Consider the following 22,703-nt stretch of genomic DNA (forward strand, 5'->3'; position numbering starts at 1 on the left):
CATATGGGTTGCGCTAGAAAACAATCTTTATCACTCTGACACCGTTGTAAAATTTCCATCAGGGTTTATTTTTATTCGTCATACTTGCATTTGTTTCAGTTCTAGGGCTACATTTAGGGGGTATAGCATCTGTTATAATTGGATATACACGATAGTGGATATGTGATAGATTTTTTTAACTAGCGCGTGTCTCGTGAAACCAAGGATGAAAGTTCTACCTGTCAATCAACCACTATGCTACGTGCGGCTTTAAAGCGCATTTACATGGACAAGACTTCTTCAGCATGTCTGCTATCAACATGCTAGCAGTGACACAGATGAAAGCTGAATAATACAGATAGCCTACTCCACTAAAATGACTCAGAATTCTGCACTAAACGTCATGTTTGCGCTTAGATTAAATCCAAGTATAACCATCAAAAACGGTGCGCGAATTTTCCACACTTTCTTTTTAATCTTGTACATTTTGTGCACTTTATTGTCATGCAGTAACTGGCAGCAACACACTGACATTATGATTGATGTATGCAGTCATAAATTCACACAGCCTCCCTTTGAAATCTGAATTTGTCAAATGTTGGACAGCATTTGTAATAATTATCCATGTTTTATTATTTATTTATTTTTTAAATGTGCAGATGAGTTTTCAGCTAATGCAGCCCCTGGTCATGCCAGTTTTATTTTTTAATTCTAAATTGCAAGCTAAAAGGAATGAAAGCAATGTCCTCCTCTGGCTTTATGTCTTATAATGATAAATAGCATGAAATTTAATGCGATTGCTCCGGAATTCGTCAGGTCGTAAAGTCGTGTCGTGTACCACTACACCTGTACGATTATCAGATAAACTGATTTGTAACATGTGCTGGGGCTCACGACCTCCCGAGTATCAGAACTCAGGTTCTCTGAAAATGATTTAGTTTGAAAGGTAATGTTGTTACAAAAATAAAAAGAGTCCTGTCTTCTGGGCTGGTCTGGTTCAAAATCTGGGTGTTTCTGTTACTGTTCTGATATAAAACCAAAGAATGCAGTATGCAGTACATACGTTGGAAAGTATTTGGACGTAGCCTTTAGGAGATTTTTCAGATTTATATTTGTCTGCTGTGCAAAAACTGTCATTTTGATCTATTAGAAATGGTAAACACACTTAAACCCTGTTCACACATGCAGCAACTTTATGCTTATTTTAACTTGATGTTGTTAGTCCATGTACTGTGAAGTCGCTAGTGGGCGTTCCTACAGCTGTCGCTCTAAGGTTACTGTTGGACTGCAGATCTGGCCATATTTTTTTTTTAAATTATGATCACAGATGAGAAATATCACCAGAAAAAAATAATGTATCATTCTTATTAGACAAGGAATCAGTTTTCTTGTCCCTAAAAATAAACATTCTTCAGAGGAGGTTGTTTTTATAAACTGTGTCAGTGCTCACTGTATCATATTGTTAACAAGATGAATAATCCATCAATGTATGAATCAAACTCACTCAGAATGCAGACAATTTCTTTCCCACGCATAATTTTTATTATATCCATGTATTTGGTTACAGACAACCATACAGAATAGTGAAATCACTCACAGAAACCTTAACTTCTCCTCTGTCTTGCCTGCCCTCGACGCCATTATCTCACGGGAGACGGATGACATGAGCTCCACTTAAAATGTCTTCACTCCTATTGGTATTCACTGCCAAAAGTCACTCCTCATTTGCATAAATTGTAACTTTTCTCAATTTTCTAAAGTCGCTGGACATGCCCACACCTAGTCACCAATGGTCGCTGTCGCTCATGTTGTTGGAAGTCACCAGCTCTCATTGAAAGTGAATGAGATCTTGCCTCTTTGTCGCTGGAAGTCGCTGCATGTGTGAACAGGGCTTAAGTTAGAACAGTTGTAAGGTCTGTGCCGAGTTTGGTGGATGTAGCTTCGAAGCTCTAGAAAGAGTTACAATTGATCATTTTGGTCTTAGTTTAGGGATTTTGGACAAAAACGTAGTCAAACCAACATAAAAACGCAAAATTAAATAGTGAAAAAGTATTTTTACTATTGGTCTAAGACTGTAAACCCACTTTGACTTTCCGCAGTCATACAGAGTTTATAAAAATGTTTCATTTAGAAAACTTTCTAATCGGGTCTCATAAAAATGCATGCAATAAAACAAAGAGAAAGGATGGAAACCTTCGTTGTCTTGCTTTCCCTATCTTACTATACAAAGTAGCCTTCTTATCAATGTTCAGAAGAGCACAGAACTGAATCACTGCTGCTTCTGTCACACATAGCAGGGGGAGTCTGTCTGCTCACACTATTACAGTACTGGAATCAAATCTGACCATAAAACAAAACACAAACATACTGTACAAGCATCTGAAGCAAATGGTAGGTGGCTAGTGTAAAAAGTGGTGTTAGATCCACAGTGAAATGATCAGTAATTCGGCTGAGGTCTGTTATGATTGATGTCAATTTGCTTGGTCTAATTAACAAGCCTAAAGAAGCACCCAGTTATAGCTGACAGCAAATGCTATTCTTGTACAGAGTTGACATCAACTACACAATGAGATACAAACTGCAAAGGTATGGCCTTTTGTCTACAAATACTTCAAAAAGGAGTTTCCATTCCCAAGGCCAAAGAAAAACACGCTTTCACAATAACTGGATGTCTAAGAGCTTATAAAACCCTGTCTGAATCAGTTCCTCTTAGCTACAAAGAACAACAATATCTTGAAAAACACACATTCTGAGAGATGGCTTTTTTTTTGGTTTATTTTTTATTTTTGTTTTTAAATTACATACTAAATATATTTTATAATACTTTCCACCAAGACATACTGTGTGTAAACATGTAGAGGAATAGTTCTCCTAAAAATGTAAATTCTGTCATCACTGATGCACCCCCAATGTCATTCTAAACCCAAATGACTTTCTTTCTACTATGGAGTTATTTTGAAGAACGTCCTGGTTACTTGCGTAACCTCCGTTCCCTGATGGAGGGAACGAGACGTTGTGTCGATGTAGTGACACTAGGGGTCACTCTTGGGAGCCCAAAACACCTCTGGTCTTTGATAAAAGGCCAATGAAAATCGGTGAGTGGTATTTGCATGCCACTCCCCCGGACATACGGGTATAAAAGGAGCTGGTATGCAACCACTCATTCAGGTTTTATGCTGAGGAGCCGAGACAAGGTCCGGCCATTTCAGCGGGTAGTTCAGCATTGTGGCAGGAGGGACACAACGTCTTGTTCCCTCCATCAGGGAACGGAGGTTACGAAAGTAACCAGGACGATATAGTGACACTAGGGGTCCCTTTACAAAACGCCGCAACTGGCTGAACTGTGTTACGTGAACTGGCGGTGTGTGATGGGCAGACCACTGTGTGCCTCGTAGCCAGTGCACCAGGCCGACATGTAACCTCCCCCAACATAGTTATGAGTGTCAAATGGCCCTTTGGGGACAAGTCGACTACCCAAAAGATAGAGACAGTCTAACCCAGTCGTGCCATCTTTTCCCCTTCTTTTTTTCCACTCCCTAAAAAAGAAGGGGGATTATCTGACTGGGACGCCAGGTCTAGTCGGTGGGTGTCCCTCCCAAGGGGAGGACACTGCGGAGACCACACCTCGCCCAAAGGGCGGGGGGGGGCGGTATTTAAGTGGAAAATACGTCACATGGTCTTGCCGACCATGTGGAGAGTCTCATGGTAGATCCTACCCAACGGGGGAGGAGTTGCTACAAACATGGAGACTGTGGCAGAGGGGGCTCTGCCCAAGGAAGATGCAGTTTGCCAACAGGGAAACGAATTAGCGGAAGATATACATCGCATGGGGTTACCTTACAGGTTACCCACATGTACTGGGCCGGCAGTGAGTCTCTCTGAAAACTCGACTGCCACAGGGCTCGGAGGAAGTCAACCAGGGAACATAGTTTGTGAACACTACTGGGAATTAATGGCGCACGTCTTCAGCTCAGAGGAGGTGAAAGGTGCTATGTGCAAGCGATACACCCGGCCAGCTATCCCGGGCTTATCCGCTTGTATTGCGTGCCACTACCTGGGACAAAACTGGTTCCACCCGGAGGTTGTAGAACCTTGCAAAGGTGTTGGGTGTTGCCCAGCCTGCTGCTCTGCAAATGTCTGTTAGAGAGGCACCCCTGGCCAGGGCCCAGGAGGCCGCTATGCCCCTGGTAGAATGGGCTTGTAGCCCTACCTGGGGCGGCACGTCCTGGGCATGATATGCCATAGCTTTGGTGTCAATGAGCCAGTGGGCGATCCTCTGCTTGGAGACAGCGCTTCCTTTCCACTGTGCACCAAAGCAGACAAAGAGCTGCTCAGAGATCCTAAAGCTCTGTGTGCGATCCAAATAGATGTGTAAAGTACCCACCGGACACAGCAACGACAGGGCTGGGTCTGCCTCCTCCTGGGACAGTGCGGGATGTGAGTGGCTCGCAGCGACTTGAAGTGCTGCTGACTCCAGAGGAGGAGATGGCGGGCGAGTTGTGACATACAACGAGAGCGCAGACCGCCTTGGCGGTTGACATATGCTACCATTGCCGTGTTGTCTGTCCGAACTAACACGTGCTTGCCCTGGATCAACGGCCGGAACCTCCTCAGGGTGAGCAGAATTGCCAACAACCGTCCATAAGCCGGCAGCTGCGTGCCCATTGCAAACAGTGCCCCAGCCCATTTTGGAGGCATCTGTCATGACCACGACATGCCTGGAGACCTGCTCTAGGGGAACGCCTGCCCGTAGAAACGAGAGGTTGGTCCAAGGGCTGAAAAGACGTGACAGACCGGCGTGATGACCACGCGATGTGTCCCGCGGCGCCATATCCATCTTGGGACTCAAGTCTGAAGCCAGTGCTGAAGCAGTCTCATATGCATCAACCCGAGTGGGCTGGCCACCGCTGAGGATGCCATATGCCCCAGGAGCCTCTGAAAGAGTTTCAGTGAAACCGCTGTTTTCTGCTTGAAGGCCTTCAAACAGGCCAGCACCGACTGTGCATGCTCGTTCGTGAGGCGAACTGTCAAAGAGACTGAGTCCAACTCCAAGCCGAGGAAAGAGATACTCTGAACCGGGAGGAGCTTGCTCTTTTCCCAGTTGACCCAAAGCCCTAATCGGCTGAGGTGCAAGAGCACCAAGTCCCTATGTGCACACAACATGTCCCGAGAGTGAGCTAGGATTAGCCAATCGTCGATTAACGGGGCAAGGGCTGCCACTGCAACCTTCGTGAAGACGCTAAGGGACAAGGACAGGCCGAAAGGGAGGACCTTGTACTGATACGCCTGACCCTCGAATGCAAACCGCAGGAAGGGTCTGTGTCGAGGTAGAATCGAGACGTGAATGTATGCATCCTTCGGGTCTACCGCCGCGAACCAATCTTGATGCTGGACGCTCGCCAGAATGCGTTTTTGCATCAGCATCTTGAACGGGAGTCTGTGTAAAGCCCGGTTCAGTACTCGCAGGTCCAAGATTGGCAGCAACCCACTGCCTTTTTTCGGTACGATGAAGTAGGGGCTGTAAAACCCCTTCTTCATCTCGGCCGGAGGGACAGGTTCTATCGCACCCTTCCGTAGGAGGGTAGCAATCTCCACGCGCAAGGTAGCAGCACTTTCATCCTTCACCAAAGTGAAGTGGATCCCGCTGAACCTGGGCGGACGCCTGGTGAACTGAATCGCATAGCCGAGTCAGACGGTCCGGACCAGCCATCGCGACAGATTGGAAAGCACAATTCATGCATCCAAGTTCCACGGAAGGGGGACCAAAGGGACAATGTCGTCAGACGTACCGGCAGGTGGGGCTCGAGGTACCACACCATGTCGTGGCCGTGCTGAGTCTAGGGACATGGAAGCACTTACCTGGCTCCTTGTGACCACCCCCGGAACAGCCTGGGACGGGGGAGGAAGAGGCCTATCCTCATAACCCATGGAGACTGTCACATCGGGGGTGGATGTGTGTCACAACTGGGCACGCAGGGGCAGGGAGACCGTCGCTGGAGCGCCAATCCTGCAAGGAAAACCCGTGGATGGTGGTCATGATGACGACCATGCACACTGGGTATGTGACCCAGGGAAGGAGGAAACCGCTCTTTTGCTGAACTGTTGGGTATCGCAGCCACTTGGTCATGCGGCGAAATCAAATAAAAAGGCAACAAGAGATTCTCCACCCAGCCCTCCACTGGGGGATGGAATGGTCTTACTAGCAGCTCCAATGCAGTGGGTTTCCCTAAAACGGGTCACCCGTCTCAGGGGCGCTTTGACAACCTTCATGGGTTCTTAGCGGCTGGTAGTGAGACGGGTGGCGTCTGCTTCCTGTGGTGGGCTCCACGCTGGGGCCAGGCCGAAGGGGCGGGCTGCGGCAGAGCCGGTGCAGTCACCGCAGGGGGATGCCCTTGGCGAAGAGCAGACGGGGTGCAGGATCTTGAGCCACGCCAGGGCAGGATATGCCGGATAGCCTCCATCTGCTGCTTCACCATCAAAAACTGCTGGGCAAAGTCCTCGACGGTGTCGCCAAATAGGCCAGCCTGGGAGATGGGGGCAGCAAGGAACCGTGTCTTGTCGGCCTCACCCATCTCGACCAGATTGAGCCAAAGGTGGCGCTCCTGGACCACTAATGTGGACATCGTCTGCCCGAGAGACCGCGCCGTGACCTTCGTCGCTCGGAGAGCGAGGTCGGTCGCCGAGCGCAGTTCCTGCATCAAATCTTTGGCAGAACTACCCTCGTGCAGTTCTTTTAGCGCCTTGGCTTGGTGGAACTGCAGGAGAGCCATGGTGTGCAGGGCAGAGGCGGCTTGTCCAGCAGCGCTGTAGGCTTTGGCCGTCAGAGACAACGTGAACCTACAGGGCTTGGATGGGTGCTTCGGGCGTCTGCACCAGGTGGCAGCGCTCTGCGGGCATAGGTGCACCATGAGCACCTTATCCACCGGGGGAATCGCCGTATAGCCCCTGGCCGCCCCGCCATCGAGGGTAGTGAGAGACCGGGCAGTAAAAGGTGCCTCCCACGATTTTGTCAGCTCCTCGTGCACTTCCGGGAAGAAAAGCACTGGAGCGGGGCGTGGCTGCTTTGAGTGGCACCGCGAGCCCAGGAACCAATCATCGAGCCGCAAGGGTTCAGGGGAGACCGGAGGGTTCCACTCTTGCCCGACGCTCATGCCTGCCCGGGAAAGCATGTCCGTCATCTCTGCATCAGCCTGTGACTGGCCAATTGATCCCGAAGAGGGGAGTCCAGCTGAGGCTTCTGTGTCCGGCTGGACAAGCCTGCTCTCCGATGCTGCGCTCGAGAGCTCATCAGCTTCGCGGGCTCCGAACAAGAGGTCGAACTTGCTGTGAGACGAGCTGGCGGACTCATCCGGAAGCCCGATCGGGGCAGATGAGCGTGCTGGGGAATGGGAGGTACCCGACGGAGGCGATCCCATTGGAGTCCCCAAATCGCCCCCAGTGCTAGCCACGCTGGCCTCAAACCCGTAAGAAGAAGGACCGAAAGCAAGCCGTGACCGCAGCGTTGCCATGGTCATGTTCTCGCAGTGAGAACATGAACCATCCACGAACGCTGCCTCCGTGTGGGTCGCACTCAGACACAAAAGATAGCGATCGTGACCGTCTGAAGTTGAGAGGTAACGACTGCAACCAGGAATAACACACAATCGGAAAGGCATCTTTAAAAAGACGCGTCCTTAAAAAGACGTTCCGTGTGTGCCGCTCTTTTAGAAAAATATACTCTTTCAGGAAAATATACTCTCTTTTTTCTGCTGAAGCGCCCAGGGGCGTTCTCTGCAGTGCACCAGTGCAGAGGAGGGAGAAGCCGCTGAAATGCGCCGTCAGATCCAGCAGAGGTGAATGAACAGTCGTGAGAATTCAGCTCAATGAGCATGACCGTTCGGCTCCGAAGAGAAAATCTGAATGAGTGGTTGCATACCAGCTCCTTTTATACCCGTATGTCCTGGGGAGTGGCATGCAAATACCACTCGCCAATTTTCATTGGCCTTTTATCAAAGACCAGAGGTGTTTCGGCCTCCCAAGAGTGACCCCTAGTGTCACTACATCGACACAACTTCAAGTGAGTGAACTATTGTTTACTGAAACCTTATTCTCTGTTGTTGCTCTCAAACATAGCTAACAGCTGAGACTTTACTTTCTCGGAATCCACAGTGCTAAAATTACCCAAACAATCACAGATTTCAGTGTGTTCTTCACACAAATCTATTGGATGGCTTCAGAAGAATTCAGATATAGTCACTGTATGCTTTTCGTTGTATGGGAAAAACCAGTGTGAACATTCTTCAAATCATCACCTTTTGTGTTTCACAGAAGAAAGAAAGCCATATGGAACAACATGAGGGTGAGCACTATGCATTTAAAGTTCCAAGGGTCTGACTCCAAACTTTCTTTTGTACTTGAAAAAATTCATGGCTATTAATACTCTCTAGACTACAGGTTCATAAATAGACTAATTTCTGCCGATATGCATTGTGAAGTAACCATCCATCTAACGTTAGTAACCTAAACTGGAATTGCAATGTTCACAGCAGCACCATATGGCTGCTCCATAGATGAACACTTATTCCTGAAAGATCAGAGGACACAAGGAAAAACAGGCTGATTACAAATGTGCAGGAGGGGAACTGAATATGGGCCATTCTTTCCTTGCATAATCCCAAGAGATGGAAAAAACAGAGATTGTATGCATGTGTGTGAGAGCGATACAGAAAGAAAATGAGTGGGAGAAAGAGTTACCCATAACACCACCTTGCCAAGTGGAACAGTGGGATGTAAAGAAAGAGGTGTCTGGGAGTAAAGTTACAGGCTAATAACACGTGTCTGTTAGATAACATGAGAACTGAGACTGTATCTCTTTCCCCAAAGATTGCCCTATAACAAGAACTCTTCACCTCCCTTGCACTGTACACCTGGATGTAAGCCAGTGGATACTTGCACTAGTCCATATCTACAATGACAGAAGACAACCATGGAATCAGAGAGGCCGTGCGATTCAAAGAAGGCCCACACAGGTCTAAGCTGTGAGAAGATCACATTTTCAGCCCCCTGGTTAGATGAATATCACCTTCTTAAAGATTAATGATCTACTTTCAAAGATTCTACAACAGCTGCTTGTGTGGAAGGTCATATCTGATGCTCACATATGATGCTCAACCGACTGACTAGTCAAATAATGAGGTGGACTAGTATTTTGATAATTTCTTTAGCTATGATGTTTTAATTAGCATTCTAATGGAGTGCTGTGCATAGCTACCATGCAAAAGTGTCCACCTATTTTTTCAGCCGTCTTGGTTCTGGAAGCATTTTTCCCATTCGTTTTTTTCCATAGGGATTTCATAAAATCTTTTACAGAAGAGTTCTAAGCCATGAACCAAATCAGCCAGCTCCGAGGTGAATCACAACATTACAAACTTTAATTTGAAGTAAAAGGTATTTGAAAATCAGACCAAAAAAAAAAAAAAAAGACAAAGGTACAAGACCATGAGGAAATGAACTACAATCCCATGAAGCATTTCGAATGACTTGATCACTTTAAAAACAATGAAAATATACAAAATTATTGATTTAAAGTCGTTAATTATATTTATAGAAACAATATACTGTATTTAAAGCATACTGCAAAATATTCAGATATATACAAGTAGTTTGAGTAGGGAGGTCGACTCGATTGCATCATTCGCATTGCTTCATGGAAGTAGGTGGTCGCTGCTGAGCTCTTTTGCAACAAATTTTTTTTTATTGGCAGATTCCCCCACTCAGGATCATGGGTAGTGTTGTTCTTCACCAGGAATTCCGCTATTAAACACAGTTTATAAAAATTTTGTTGGAAAAAGGCAGACTTATGGCTTAAGCAGAAGCATATACCATCGAATTACAACCTCTGAGCTCAACCTCTTTAAAGGTTTCTAAGTTATACTTAAAAAATAAATTAGTCTATGGAAAAAAAGAACAGGATGTTTACTTCCGGAACCAGACTATTGCACTCCTGAACCAGAAAGTTTGTAAGGTAAAACATTCTCATAAAAGTTCTGTCTTTAAATTCACCCACTTTTAAACCACGTGACAACAGCTGCACACACGCAAACAGAAATTGTTTGACTTTGCATGAAGTCTTGCACTGTTTTTTGGATTATTTAGATGCCGTGTCAAGTTAAGAATAGTTCTCCTTCAAGAAATGTGTCTTGAGACCCCTGTGTTCAGTTCCATTCCATTACTTTGCGTTCATGTTTTTGAAATTCTTTCACGTGTCCCAAATTAATATGTAGAGAACTATAAGTAAAACCCTGTACACACATGCAGCGACTTCCAACAACAAAGCAACTAGATCTTATTAATTTTTAATGGGAGCTGACAACTTCCAGCAACACAAGCAACAGCGATCTTTGTCGACTCGATGTGGGAGTGTCCAGCGATTTGTGAAAGTTTAGAAAAGTTTAACTTTATGCAAATGAGGAGCAACTTTCTGGAGCGACAAAGTTGCTGTATATGTAAACCGGGCTTAAGCCATTTGGAGATTGATAAGTAAGCCATACAATGTATGGGGTTACAGAAATTGTAAAACCCACCTTGCTAAGTGGAACAGTGGGATGTAAAGAAAGAGGTATCTGTGGGTAAAGTTAAAGGCCACTTCAGTCGATTATGAAAATATGTTGTTTTGCACACCCCATCAATACCAACCCTAAATGGCATGGAAATATGGCATCCATTAACAAGATCAGAGAACAGCTCATTAGGGAGGGATGAAACGGAAGAGCCTTTTGACGGGAATTTCTGGTCTAAACTTCCATCATTGAACCTCCTCACACAGGCCTTTTACACAAAAACATTCACCTCAAAAATCTGTTTAGACTCCAGCAGATGATGGAGGCCTGTTCTTACCATCTGCTTGACTCCGCTGAGGACAGTGAGCCTTCTCGCCCACATGTGTGGTAATCTTGTTAGTTAAAACCACCTGAGGGAGAAACACAGAAGGGAAACATCTGTACTGGAGTTTAGTCCAGTTTGCCTGGATCACACACAGATGAGAGTAAACAGTCTATCGTCACTCTGGAAGAGTGGTGAATGCTGAATTCCTCATGGCGACAGATAGCAACTGTTGACATCACCCATTACATAATGGTCTATTGAGGGCATGTCTTAAAAAGAGTTTAAAAAGCAAAATTATGACAAAAAAGTGGAAAAGTGTGAAATACAAACATTATTCAGCTGGAGTTTATGTCTGGTTAAGGGGATTTTTTTTCTATTATAAACAATAATACAAAGACAAAATATAACACAACAAAATTATGTGCAACACTATTTTTGAGTTCAAAGGATGCAAAGGAAGCATCTGTAGCCTGCTGTCAGTTACCACAGATGATAAATTTGACCTGTCTCTAGCAAAAATTTACATTTACAGTAAGGCATTTCCCAAGGAAGTCTAAGGGGGAAAGACATTCTCGAGGGTTTAAAGGCAGAAATGCGAAGCTAATATTTTTGTTAAAGCACTTGTATTAATGCTTCTGTGAAACAATTTGTGTGTAACAAAGGTTCGGGCTGGGCAGATAAAGGAGGAAGCGGGGACCACGGCGCTTACACCCATATAATAATTAAAATGGGGAAAACCCCGTGGAGGCTTGTGGGACCTCTCGTACTGCAAATAACAGGGGTTCGAGCCACCTATCCCAATTCCGAGCGTCTTTGTGCACAAACTTACCAATCATATTTTTTAAGGTCTTATTAAATCGTTCGACCAAGCCATCCGTTTGTGGATTATACATGCTTGTCCAAATCGATTTAATACCTAATAACTCGCGTAGTGTACGAGACATGTAAGTAGTGCCCTGGTAAGTGAGGATTTCTTTCGGAATCCCCGCTCGGGAGATTATTCTGAAGAGTGCCTCCACAACACTATGTGCTGAGATGTTGTGAAGAGGCACTGCTTCTGGGTATTGCATTGCGTAGTCAACCAGAACCAACACAAAGCGATGCCTGCATGCTGACCATTCTAATGGCCCGACGAGGTCCATGCCAACTCTGTCCCCAGTGGGAATTCCCCTAAGGGCTGGGGAAGTCGAGGCTTTCCCCTCCCTTACGTCATCCTGATGCTGAGCTGACGTAGATGGCCCCGGCTCTGCCTCCAGTGCATTGCACACCCCACACCGTCCCACTGTATTACAGGACCCATCCACACACAACCCCTTTAACAATTCGGGAAAAGCCGGCCAATTAGTACCCAAAATTAGTGGATGGGTGAGGTGGGAACTAACCACAGCCTCAATGTTATGCTTTCGACCCTGAAATAGAATAATGACGATCACTGCAGGATAATCGTAAATATCCCCATGCACACACCTCACCCGATTATTTGAATCCAGTGCCTCATTTTGAACCAAGCATTGATGAATAGAGGTTTGGTTACAACCTGAATCCACCAAGGCTTGGTATATACCCCCCAAATACTCAAGGGTATTTGGTACGTCCCAGCTCGATCGGGGGTGGCCTATGGAGTGTCTGGGACCCGGATCTCCATCCCCACCTCCATCACCAGGCACTGTTCGCAGATGTGTCCCGGCTCCCCGCAACTCCAACAAACCGGCCCAAACCTCACACCCACACCAGAGGCGGCAGCTTCCCCCACCTGAGAGGAAGGATGGGTAGAGCCGGGGGAGAGAGAGACAGGAGTGTTTGCACACCCCCGGGGCACTGGTCTTGGGGGATTGTTCCACTGTTTCCAGGGGAATGGGATAGGTTGGAAAGAAGGAGGGGAGAGGGAGGGATGACAGGGAGACAGAGAATCTCGCCGGCCCCCAGGTACGCCGCTAAATGGTTCTCCGCCAACTGCACTGCTTCATCCTGCGACGCCGGTCGGTAGCATTGGACCCACTCCGCAGTCCCTTTCAGTAGTTTGGTGACGAATTGTTCCAGTACCATGAGATCGATGACACCCCCAACATTGCTGGGCTCCTTGGCCAGCACCCACCACTGGCAGGCATCCGGAGCTTTTGAACGAAGGCAAACAGGTGGCCGACATCGCTCAGTGTCAGGTTCGGAACTGCCGGTGATGCACTTCAGGACTGCGGCTGACCAGCTGCAGGATGGTTTTCTTCAGCTCAGGGTACCTCAGGAGGTTGTCAACTGGGAGTTGTTGAGCCGGGAGTTGGGCCTCCCCAGTCAGCAGTGGTAGGAGATGGACTGCCCATTGCGCCCACGGCAATTCCAGAGCTTGGTCTGTGCACTCGAAGAGCTCCAGAAAGGCCTCCGGCTCATCTTATGCCCCCGTCTTCACAAGCGTCACATGGAGGTTCGCTGCTACCCCCGGGGTATCAAGCTCTGCAATGCCCGTCTGTCCTCCTCTTGGCCTCAAAGGAGCACCTCAAAGCGCTGTTGCTGCTCCGTCGGCAGATCCATGAGGACCTGGTGTTGCGCCTGGTGGATGCTGGCGAGGGATCGAAACACTTCCTCCAGTGGCGAAGATGACTCCATAGCAGCGTACCTTCCTCCTTATCCCGGTTTTCGGCACCAGTGTAACAAAGATTCGGGTAGGCCAAATAAAGGAGGAAGCGGGAACTGGTTTCCACAGTTCACGTGAGTCCATTTTATTCACAAATAACCAGCAATCACTGTACAGCTTCACTCAAAAAACAAGATGGCTTTTCAGCATCACTCAAATAAACAGTCCACTTTTCAGCTTCACACAACACAAGGCTCTCTCTCTCTCTCTCAGGGGACAGACACAAAGACTCTGGTCTGTCTGTCTCTCTCCTCTCTCTGTGAACTAGCCATCTTTTTATCTCCCCAGACTCTCACATAGAGATGGTAATTAGTCACAATTCATCTCAGGTGGATGTCCTTACCGCTTTCTCTCTCCCCAGACGGGCGCTCAACCATGCCCTCGCCTCCACAGTGTGTTACTTGATTTAATTACACGGCTCTCTGGAATACTTAATTCTGACTGGTCAATTGCACCCTCTAGTGGTCTATTATTTCTCAGTAACAACCTCACATCCACATATCAGAATTCTCATCTAGGTATCTAAGACATCTTTACCACTCGGATCACTGTGCAATCTCTACAGGAGTACAAGTAAGCTAATAAAATAATTTCAACTCAAATCAATGTTTTATGCACATTTATTTGTTTATTTGGCAAGTAGTCTTGCAATAAGATGCATAATAAGCAATCAGACAGTTATTACATACAAAATAAACACCAATAAAGCTGCGATGCAAACTGGAGGTTGATTTCAGCAGTTCAGTGATTTCTTCTCACATAATTACATAATTTCAACACAAATCATTATTGTATGTCTATTTATTTATTTGTTTGTTAGGGGCCATGTAATAAGCAAGATAATGTACAGTCAGCCGGTTGTTATCACAAAATCAACACTTTCTAGGTGATTCAAGACCCCTGTGCTTCACATCGGGGTCCCGAGTTCCCAGTCAGGGTAAATTTGCGGTAACAACTGGCTGACTGTAAATTATCCCTTAATTAGGGTCTTAATTTATAATGCATTTATAATGTATAGTGTTCATATCTTGTGGCTTTATTTTTAAACAGTGAGCATTTTAATGTTTATTTTCCTGTGCAATGCCTTGCCCCTAGACTTCCTTTGTATGAGCAATCACAAGAATTAATGCAAATTCAACCACTCTCAGCATTATTTGTGGTAGCTTGCAATTTTGTACAGTATCTGCAGTTTTTCCGCTTAAACTGTGAATCTGAGATAATTACATCAATTTTCTCCATGTTTGACAGTGATCGAGACATCTCTAACTGCACAGCCACTATTCTATAATCTCTGCATGGGGTTGCCAACTGTCCCATATTAACTGGGATGTCCCGTATCTTGCCCGAAATGACAACATACCATTTGGGATGCCTATAGACCATTTCAAGAATGTAAACAAAAACAAAGGAATAAGAACAGTCCAAACTTATTTCTGGTCTCTTTTTCAAGGTAAGTCAGTCCACTTGGCAGCCATCTTTGGAACACTCTTGGGCAGCTATTTTTCTATGTAAACAAGCATCATGAAAGTGCAGCTCCTATCTACTTGAATGGGGAAAGACCGAAATTCTCCAAAACGATTTCCAATTTCTCCCATTCATTTTAATAGAAGTGGTCCGTCTCTGCTAAATAGTCTCTGTTTTGACAACCAGGACATTTTCATGGAACAATGACGTCACCAACAAACAGTCCTTGAATTGGTCTATTGTCCTATAGTGTGTTGCCTAGACGCTCGAGGGGGATCCTATTGTGTTCACTATCAAAATCACTAACCATTCGCGTGAACACAGATGGCTCATGTAAACCACAGCTAGTATTTAATCTTCAGGAGCTCTTCAGGAGCTGAGTTAACATAGCCTTCCTGTCAGCTTGGACCAGTCTGGCCATTGTCCATTGAACTCTCTCATCAACAAGGTGTTTTTGCCCACAGAACTGCCACTCGCTGGATGTTTTTTGTTTTTGGTGCCATTCTCTATACATTCTAGGGACTGTTGCGCATGAAAATACCAGGAGGTCAGCAGTGTCAGAAATACTCAAACCAGCCCGTCTGGCACCAACAATAATGCCACGGTCTAAATCACTGTGCATCAGATTTTTCTCCCCATTCTGATGGTTGATGTGAACATTAACTAAAGGTCCAAACCCGTATCTGCATGATTTTATGCATTGCACTGCTGCCACACGATTGGCTGAATTTCTTGAATAAGTAGGTGTACAGGTGTACCTAATAAAGTGATCAGTGAGTGTATTTTAATCATACCAAATTTACTTGCATTGTCTGAGGCACAGAATTGTACTAATATACTCCATTGAACTCGTATGCACCATATCATGGGTTTCACTATTTAAATATTGTATTTCTGTGCATTTTCTTTTCCCTTGCTAACCGCATATTCAGTTATTATGCACTAAAAGTATTTACAGGTAATTGCACTTATACCGTCACTGACACAAATGACACAAGTATGCTATGAAGTTTTTTTTGTTTTGGAGCTTTCACTGCAAAACAATACAAAAAACACTACAAATGGCATCACAATTTTTGAGAAAAGTCACAGAAAATTCAGTCATTCTTGGCCACAAAAATCAAGAAAAAGTGCCGCAAAATTCTGGTGGGACTGATTACTGTATATACAGTATGATTTCTGCTTGCTTAGATAACCTGAAGGACGACTTGACATTTGTTTCTGTGGTAACACGTTTAGTTTAAAAGTGCTGTATACATTTTGTGCCTCTTGTGGTACTTAATGGAATTTAAAATAGTGTGTATTTTAACGTTTAACATTTCTCAGTGCCTTGGTGCACTGAATTTCATTTTAAGTACATTACTATAAACATAATTGTTGCTCACATTTATAAACTGAGAGAAGACTTATTTGAAGAAATGTATTTTCTGTCATAATCAACAACATGTCACAGGTGCTGTTAATAAAACAACTTGTATTGAACCAACATTCCTTCACTTGGGCTCACTTTCTCAAAAACACACAAATAAAAAATCTGCCATAACCTAAAAACATTCCTTTACCTTTATTAAGTTTGGGAGAACAATGGAAAGCTGTATTAAAACTCACTTGTGGCCACTGGCAGTTTCAAGCACATACATTTACTCAGGATTGTGAGGGTTACTTTTGAAATGTATTCCACTACAGATTACAGAATACATGCTGTAAAATGTAATTTGTAACGTATTTCGTTAGATTACACAAGGTCAGTAACGTATTCTAAATACTTTGGATTACTTCTTCAGCACTGTTAGATTTTTTTCACTTGTTTTGACTATAAAAACTCTGCCAGTACAGTAAGACAAAATACACATGTTAAAAATACATTCTCTGAAAAACCTAAATATCTTATGCAGTGTTGTTTCTAAAACAAGATAAATCAAATTGATCTTGTTTTAAGGATTTTTAGATATTTTTACAGGAAAACAATACAAAAATTATTATCAAGAATAAGATTGTTGCCCTAATATCAAAGGTCTTACTAGAAAAAAGAAATTATGTGTCAGGTGTATTCTGTTGATTCATGTCTTTTATTTTGAAATTCTAGTTCCTGTTTCATGTCATGTGTTCCTGTTTCCCTAGTCATGTGATTTCTGTTTTCCCTCCATGTTCATGTGTCATGTTTTCATTGGTTTATTGTTTAATTATCTTGTTATCAGTTCTGTTTGTTCATTGGTTTATGTTCTCCCATGTCTTGTATTTAAGCCCTCATGTTTGCATTGTCTAGTGGTGGAGTATTGTATGTGATGGCCAAGTCCAAGTCCAAGTCCAAGTCCAAGTCCAAGTCCAAGTCCAAGTCCAAGTCCAAGTCCAAGTCCAAGTCCAAGTCCAAGTCCAAGTCCAAGTCCAAGTCCAAGTCCAAGTCCAAGTCCTGTTTTGTAGTCGGGGTTATTGGAGTTCACGTTCTGTAAATAAACTGCACTTGGGTTCTTCATCTTCACGTCCTCGTCATTGGCAGCAGTTCCAGCCAACAACGTTACATTATGATCCAACGTGAATTTTCTTGATAAAAAAATATGATCGTACCTGGTAACGTGCATGTAAAATGGCTAGAAATAGCATTTTAGCTTAGTGTAAAGCTCACAATTTACATAAGGTTTATTTCTATTTCTCTGTCTGCTCGTATGAATGTAACACATCATAAGAAATTGTTTCACTGCTGCTCAAACACTCTTTGGATCGCATCATTTATATGTATAAATGTTTTCCATCTGAAAGGGTTAAATATTAAATGAAACAAATGATAATAAAATGCAAAGTAATCTCTTCAGTAATCAAAATACTTTTTGAATGTAACTGTATTCTAAATAACAATGATTTAAATTGTAACTGAAGTGCAATACAGTTACTTATATTTTGTATTTTAAATACGTATTCCCATTACATGTATTCCGTTACTCCCCAACCCTGCATTTACTGTGCTGGTTAAAAAAAAACAACAACCATCATAATCTCAAATTAATGTGGCTGGAGAGGGACCAGGAGCAAATAACTGCAGAACAGATGAGATTGGGGTTAGAGCCTAGGGTCTCCTCTGAGAATAGCTGGCTAACAGACTCATTTTGAAATAAGGGAATGCCCATTATTTTTGTCATAGCACAATTATTTGAATTTCAGTGATCCAAGAGCCAACAAAGGATTCAAGAAAGTAGTTAAAAAATTATTAATCCGCTCACAGACTTTGGAAACGGGCATGACGCCTTCGTTGATTCAGAGTCTGGTGATGGGGCCTTAACAGCTCTTAAGAGGTTATGGAAAAGAGATTTGAACTTGGTATTGGAGGATTTCATTTATTTTTTTAACTATGTCTAGGGATGCAAGGGTACGCCTTATTCAGTTTAAGATTTTGCATCGTTTCTACTGGACTCCCTCTAGATTGTTTAGGCTTGGTTTAAAAGACACACCTACCTCCTGGCGATGTCAGTTGGAGGATGTAGACATATCCCATGCTCTGTGGTTCTGCACTAAGATTCAAGAATTCTGGTTAAGAGTCCAGAATTTTATCTGTGAGGTTTTAGATACTCACATTTCATTTTGCCCCAGACTATGCATATTGGGTGATGGGGCCAAGTGGAGAGAAACTCTTTTTTCTTTTTTTTCTCTTCGTGTTTATATGTGTATACTCAGGCTTGGACCACAGGAATGTTTGTTTGTTTGGGGTTGAGGTGGGGTTGGGAACTGGGGCGGGATAGGGAATTAATGGGGATTAAAGGGGAATAATGGTTGACGCTGTGCATGTGTGTTTTGCTTTATTCTGTATTATGTTTGAGAGTCAAGCAATAAAAATGTTAATCTAAAAAGATTAATCCGAACTAAAGCTTCGAATAAGAAACTATAAACATTTACAAAAATGATCTGTGAGCACATTTATTAAGTGTAACCTTTAAGAAACTAGTGGATAAAATTGGTACATTATATTATACTTTTTTATAAATGTAGTTCATGCACATTTTGTCCATGTATGTATATTTTTTGGTTAATGTTTGGAAGGATGTATAAGGGAAAGTGTAAATCCCTTTTACATCCCATATATATGTCTTAATAACTTTTTTGCCTTCATTAGTTCATTTTAAATGGTTCTTCTGCAGTGTAAAAAATAAATTTTCAAAAAGAACAAATATTCCATGTAGTCTCTCAATTCATATGGGGTCATGACTACATGCATAGTTATAATTAAACAATAAGCAAAATTCAGTTTATAATTTATTTAAATGAAGTATAGCAAGTGACATCGCAGGACATGTCAACTTATTTTGTGTTGACTACCCGCAGACAGAGCGAAAACTGATCCAGGTTACGCCTTCCCATTGTTTAATTCTTCATGAGCACTGGCAGCGGGGACCCATATTCCTGTGCAATCCTACCTTTTCATCTTCTAGGTAAATGTGCAGGTGAAACAGGAGGTGGGTAAATGCTTCAAATCTGTATTTTGAAGATCTGTGATTTCTTAGACTGTGGAAATTCCCAAGATCAGATAACATGGAAAAGGAACATGCTTTGTGTGGATGGGCCTACAGTGTCAGGAATTTCTGATTAATCTGAGCTCTCTCAGGCCCTCTGGTGTTGTATACATAATGAAGACCTGAAAGATGTTGCTGAAATGCAAACAAACTTAAATGTGCAGCAACACCTTGTGGCTGACCATGTGTACTGCACAAGAGCAAAACAGCGTTTAATATATATATATATATATATATATATATATATATATATATATATATATATATATATATATACACACACTGCAGTTAAAAATTTGGGGTCACTTGACTAAAATGTTTCTCATCAAAAAACCGTTTTCTCTAAAGGTGCATGCTTAAATGTTTGAAATTAATTTTGTACACAAAAATATAATTGTGCCAACAAATAAATGTATTTCATTACAAAAAAAAATAAACATTATTTAAAAAAAAAGTTTTTGAAATGGTTGACTTGGACCGAATAATAAAGAAAAGCAGCCAATAAGTGCCCAGCATAGATTGGAACTCCTTCAATACTGTTTAAAAAGCATCCCAGAGTGATACCTCAAGAAGTTGGTAGAGAAAATGTCAAGAGTACATTTCTGCAAATTCTAGGCAAAGGGTGGCTACATTGAAGATGCTAAAATACAACATAGTTTTGATTTATTTTGGATTTTTTTAGCCACAACATAATTTCCTGTTCCATTTCTGTTATTGCATAGATTTGATGACTTTAGTATTATTCTAAAAAAAAAAAAAAATTAAAACAATTAAAAATAGAATAAAGAATGAGTAAATTACCCCAAACTTTTGAACAGATATATATATATATATATATATATATATATATATATATATATATATATATATATATATATATATATATATATATATATATATATATATATACAGCTGAAGTCAGAAGTTCACATACACTTAGGTTGAAGTCATTAAAACTTTTTTTAACCACTCCACAGATTTCATATTAGCAAACTATAGTTTTGGCAAGTCGTTTAGGACATCTACTTCGTGCATGACATGAGTAATTTTTCCAACAATTGTTTACAGACAGATTGTTTCACTTTTAATCGACTATATCACAGTTCCAGTGGGTCAGAAGTGTACGTGCACTAAGTTAACTGTGCCTTTAAGCAGATTGGAAAATTCCAGAAAATGATGTCAAGCCTTTAGGCAATTACCCAATTAGCTTCTGATTGGCTAATTGGAGTCAATTGAAGGTGTACCTGTGGATGTAATTTAAGGCCTACCTTCAAATTTAGTGCCTCTTCGTTTGACATCATGGGAAAATCAAAAGAAATCAGCCAAGACCTCAAAAAAAAATAAATAAATAAATAAATAAATAAATAATAATAATAATAATACTGTGGACCTCCACAAGTTTAGTTTATCATTGGGAGCAATTTCCAAATGCTTGAAGGTACCATGTTCAACTGTTCAATAATAGTATGCAAGTATAAACACCATGGGACCACGCAGCCATCATACCGCTCAGGAAGGAGACACATTCTGTCTCCTAGAGATGAATGTAGTTTGGTGTGAAAAGTGCAAATCAATCCCAGAACAACAGCAAAGGACCTTGTGAAGATACTGGATGAAACAGGTAGACAAGTATCTATATCCACAGTAAAACGAGTCCTATATCGACATAACCTGAAAGGCTGCTCAGCAAGGAAGAAGCCACTGCTCCAAAACGGCCATAAAAAAGCCAGACTACAGTTTGCAAGTGCACATGGGTGCAAAGATCTTACTTTTTGGAGAAATGTCCTTTGGTCTGATGAAACAAAAATTTAATTGTTTGGCCATAATGACCATTATGTTTGGAGGAAAAAAGGGTGAGGCTTGCAAGCCGAAGAACACTATCCCAGTGGTGGCAGCATCATGTTTTGGGGGTGCTTTGCTGCAGGAGGGACTGATGCACTTCACAAAATAGATGGCATCATGAGGAAGTAAAATTATTTGAATATATTGAAGCAACATCAAGACACTCGGTTACACCTGTTCTGTCTGGAGGAATGGGCCAAAATTCCAGCAATTTATTATGAGAAGCTTGTGGAAGGCTACCCAAAATGTTTGACCCAAGTTAAACAATTTAAAGGTAATGCTACCAAATACTAACAAAGTGTATGTAAACCTCTGACCCACTGGGAATGTGATGAAAGAAAGAAATAAAAGCTGAAATAAATCATTCTCTATACTATTATTCTGACATTTCACATTCTTAAAATAAAGTAGTGATCCTAACTGACTTAAGACAGGGAAAGTTTTCTACGATTATATGTCAGGAATTGTGATAAACTGAGTTTAAATGTATTTGGCTAAGATGTTTGTAAACTTCTGACTTTATATATACTGGGGGCCAAAAGTTTGGAATAATGTACAGATTTTGCTCTTATGGAAAGAAATGGGTACTTTTATTCACTAAAGTGGCATTTAGCTGATCACAATGTATAGTCGGGACATTAATAATGTGAAAAAATGCTATTACAATAAAAAATAAAAAAATTCTGAAGCTCTTAAACTACTTCAAAGAGTTCTCATCAAAAAAAATCCTCCACGTGCAGCAATGACAGCTTTGCAGATCCTTGGCATTCTAGCTGTCAGTTTGTCCAGATACTCGGGTGACATTTCACCCCACGCTTCCTGTAGCACTTGCCATAGATGTGGCTGTCTTGTCTGGCACTTCTCACGCACCTTACAATCTAGCTGATCCCACAAAAGCTCAATGGGGTTAAGATCCATAACACTTTTCCAATGTCTGTTTCTTTGCCCACTCTAACCTTTTCTTTTTGTTTTTCTGTTTCAAAAGTGGCTTTTTCTTTGCAATTCTTCCCATATGGCCTGCACCCCAGAGTCTTCTCTTTACTGTTGTACATGAAACTGGTGTTGAGTGGGTAGAATTCAATGAAGCTGACGACATGTGAGGCACCTATTTCTCAAAATAAATGCTCTGATGTACTTACCCTCTTGTTTAGTTGTATATCTGGGCCTTCCACATTTTATTTCTGTCCTTGTTAGAGCCAGAAGACCTCTTTGAAGACCGTAGTGTACACCTTTGTATGAAATCTTCAGTTTTTTGGCAATTTCAAGCATTGCATAGCCTTCATTCCTCAAAACAATGACTGACTGATGAGTTTCTAGAGAAAGCGGTTTCTTTTTTTGCCATTTTTGACCTAATATTGACCTTAAGACATGCCAGTCTATTGCATACTGTGGCAACTCAAAAACAAACACAAAGAGAATGTTAAGCCTCA

At 42.6% G+C, this 22,703-nt stretch overlaps 1 pseudogene; it reads right to left on the reverse strand.

The window, feature by feature from the left end:
* LOC127416254 (DNA repair protein RAD51 homolog 2-like) overlaps positions 1-22,703 on the reverse strand; it is an 89,789-nt pseudogene that overhangs the window by 57,246 nt on the left and 9,840 nt on the right.

This window comes from Myxocyprinus asiaticus, chromosome 25 (genome assembly GCF_019703515.2).
Source record: "Myxocyprinus asiaticus isolate MX2 ecotype Aquarium Trade chromosome 25, UBuf_Myxa_2, whole genome shotgun sequence".
Lineage (NCBI taxonomy): Eukaryota > Metazoa > Chordata > Actinopteri > Cypriniformes > Catostomidae > Myxocyprinus > Myxocyprinus asiaticus.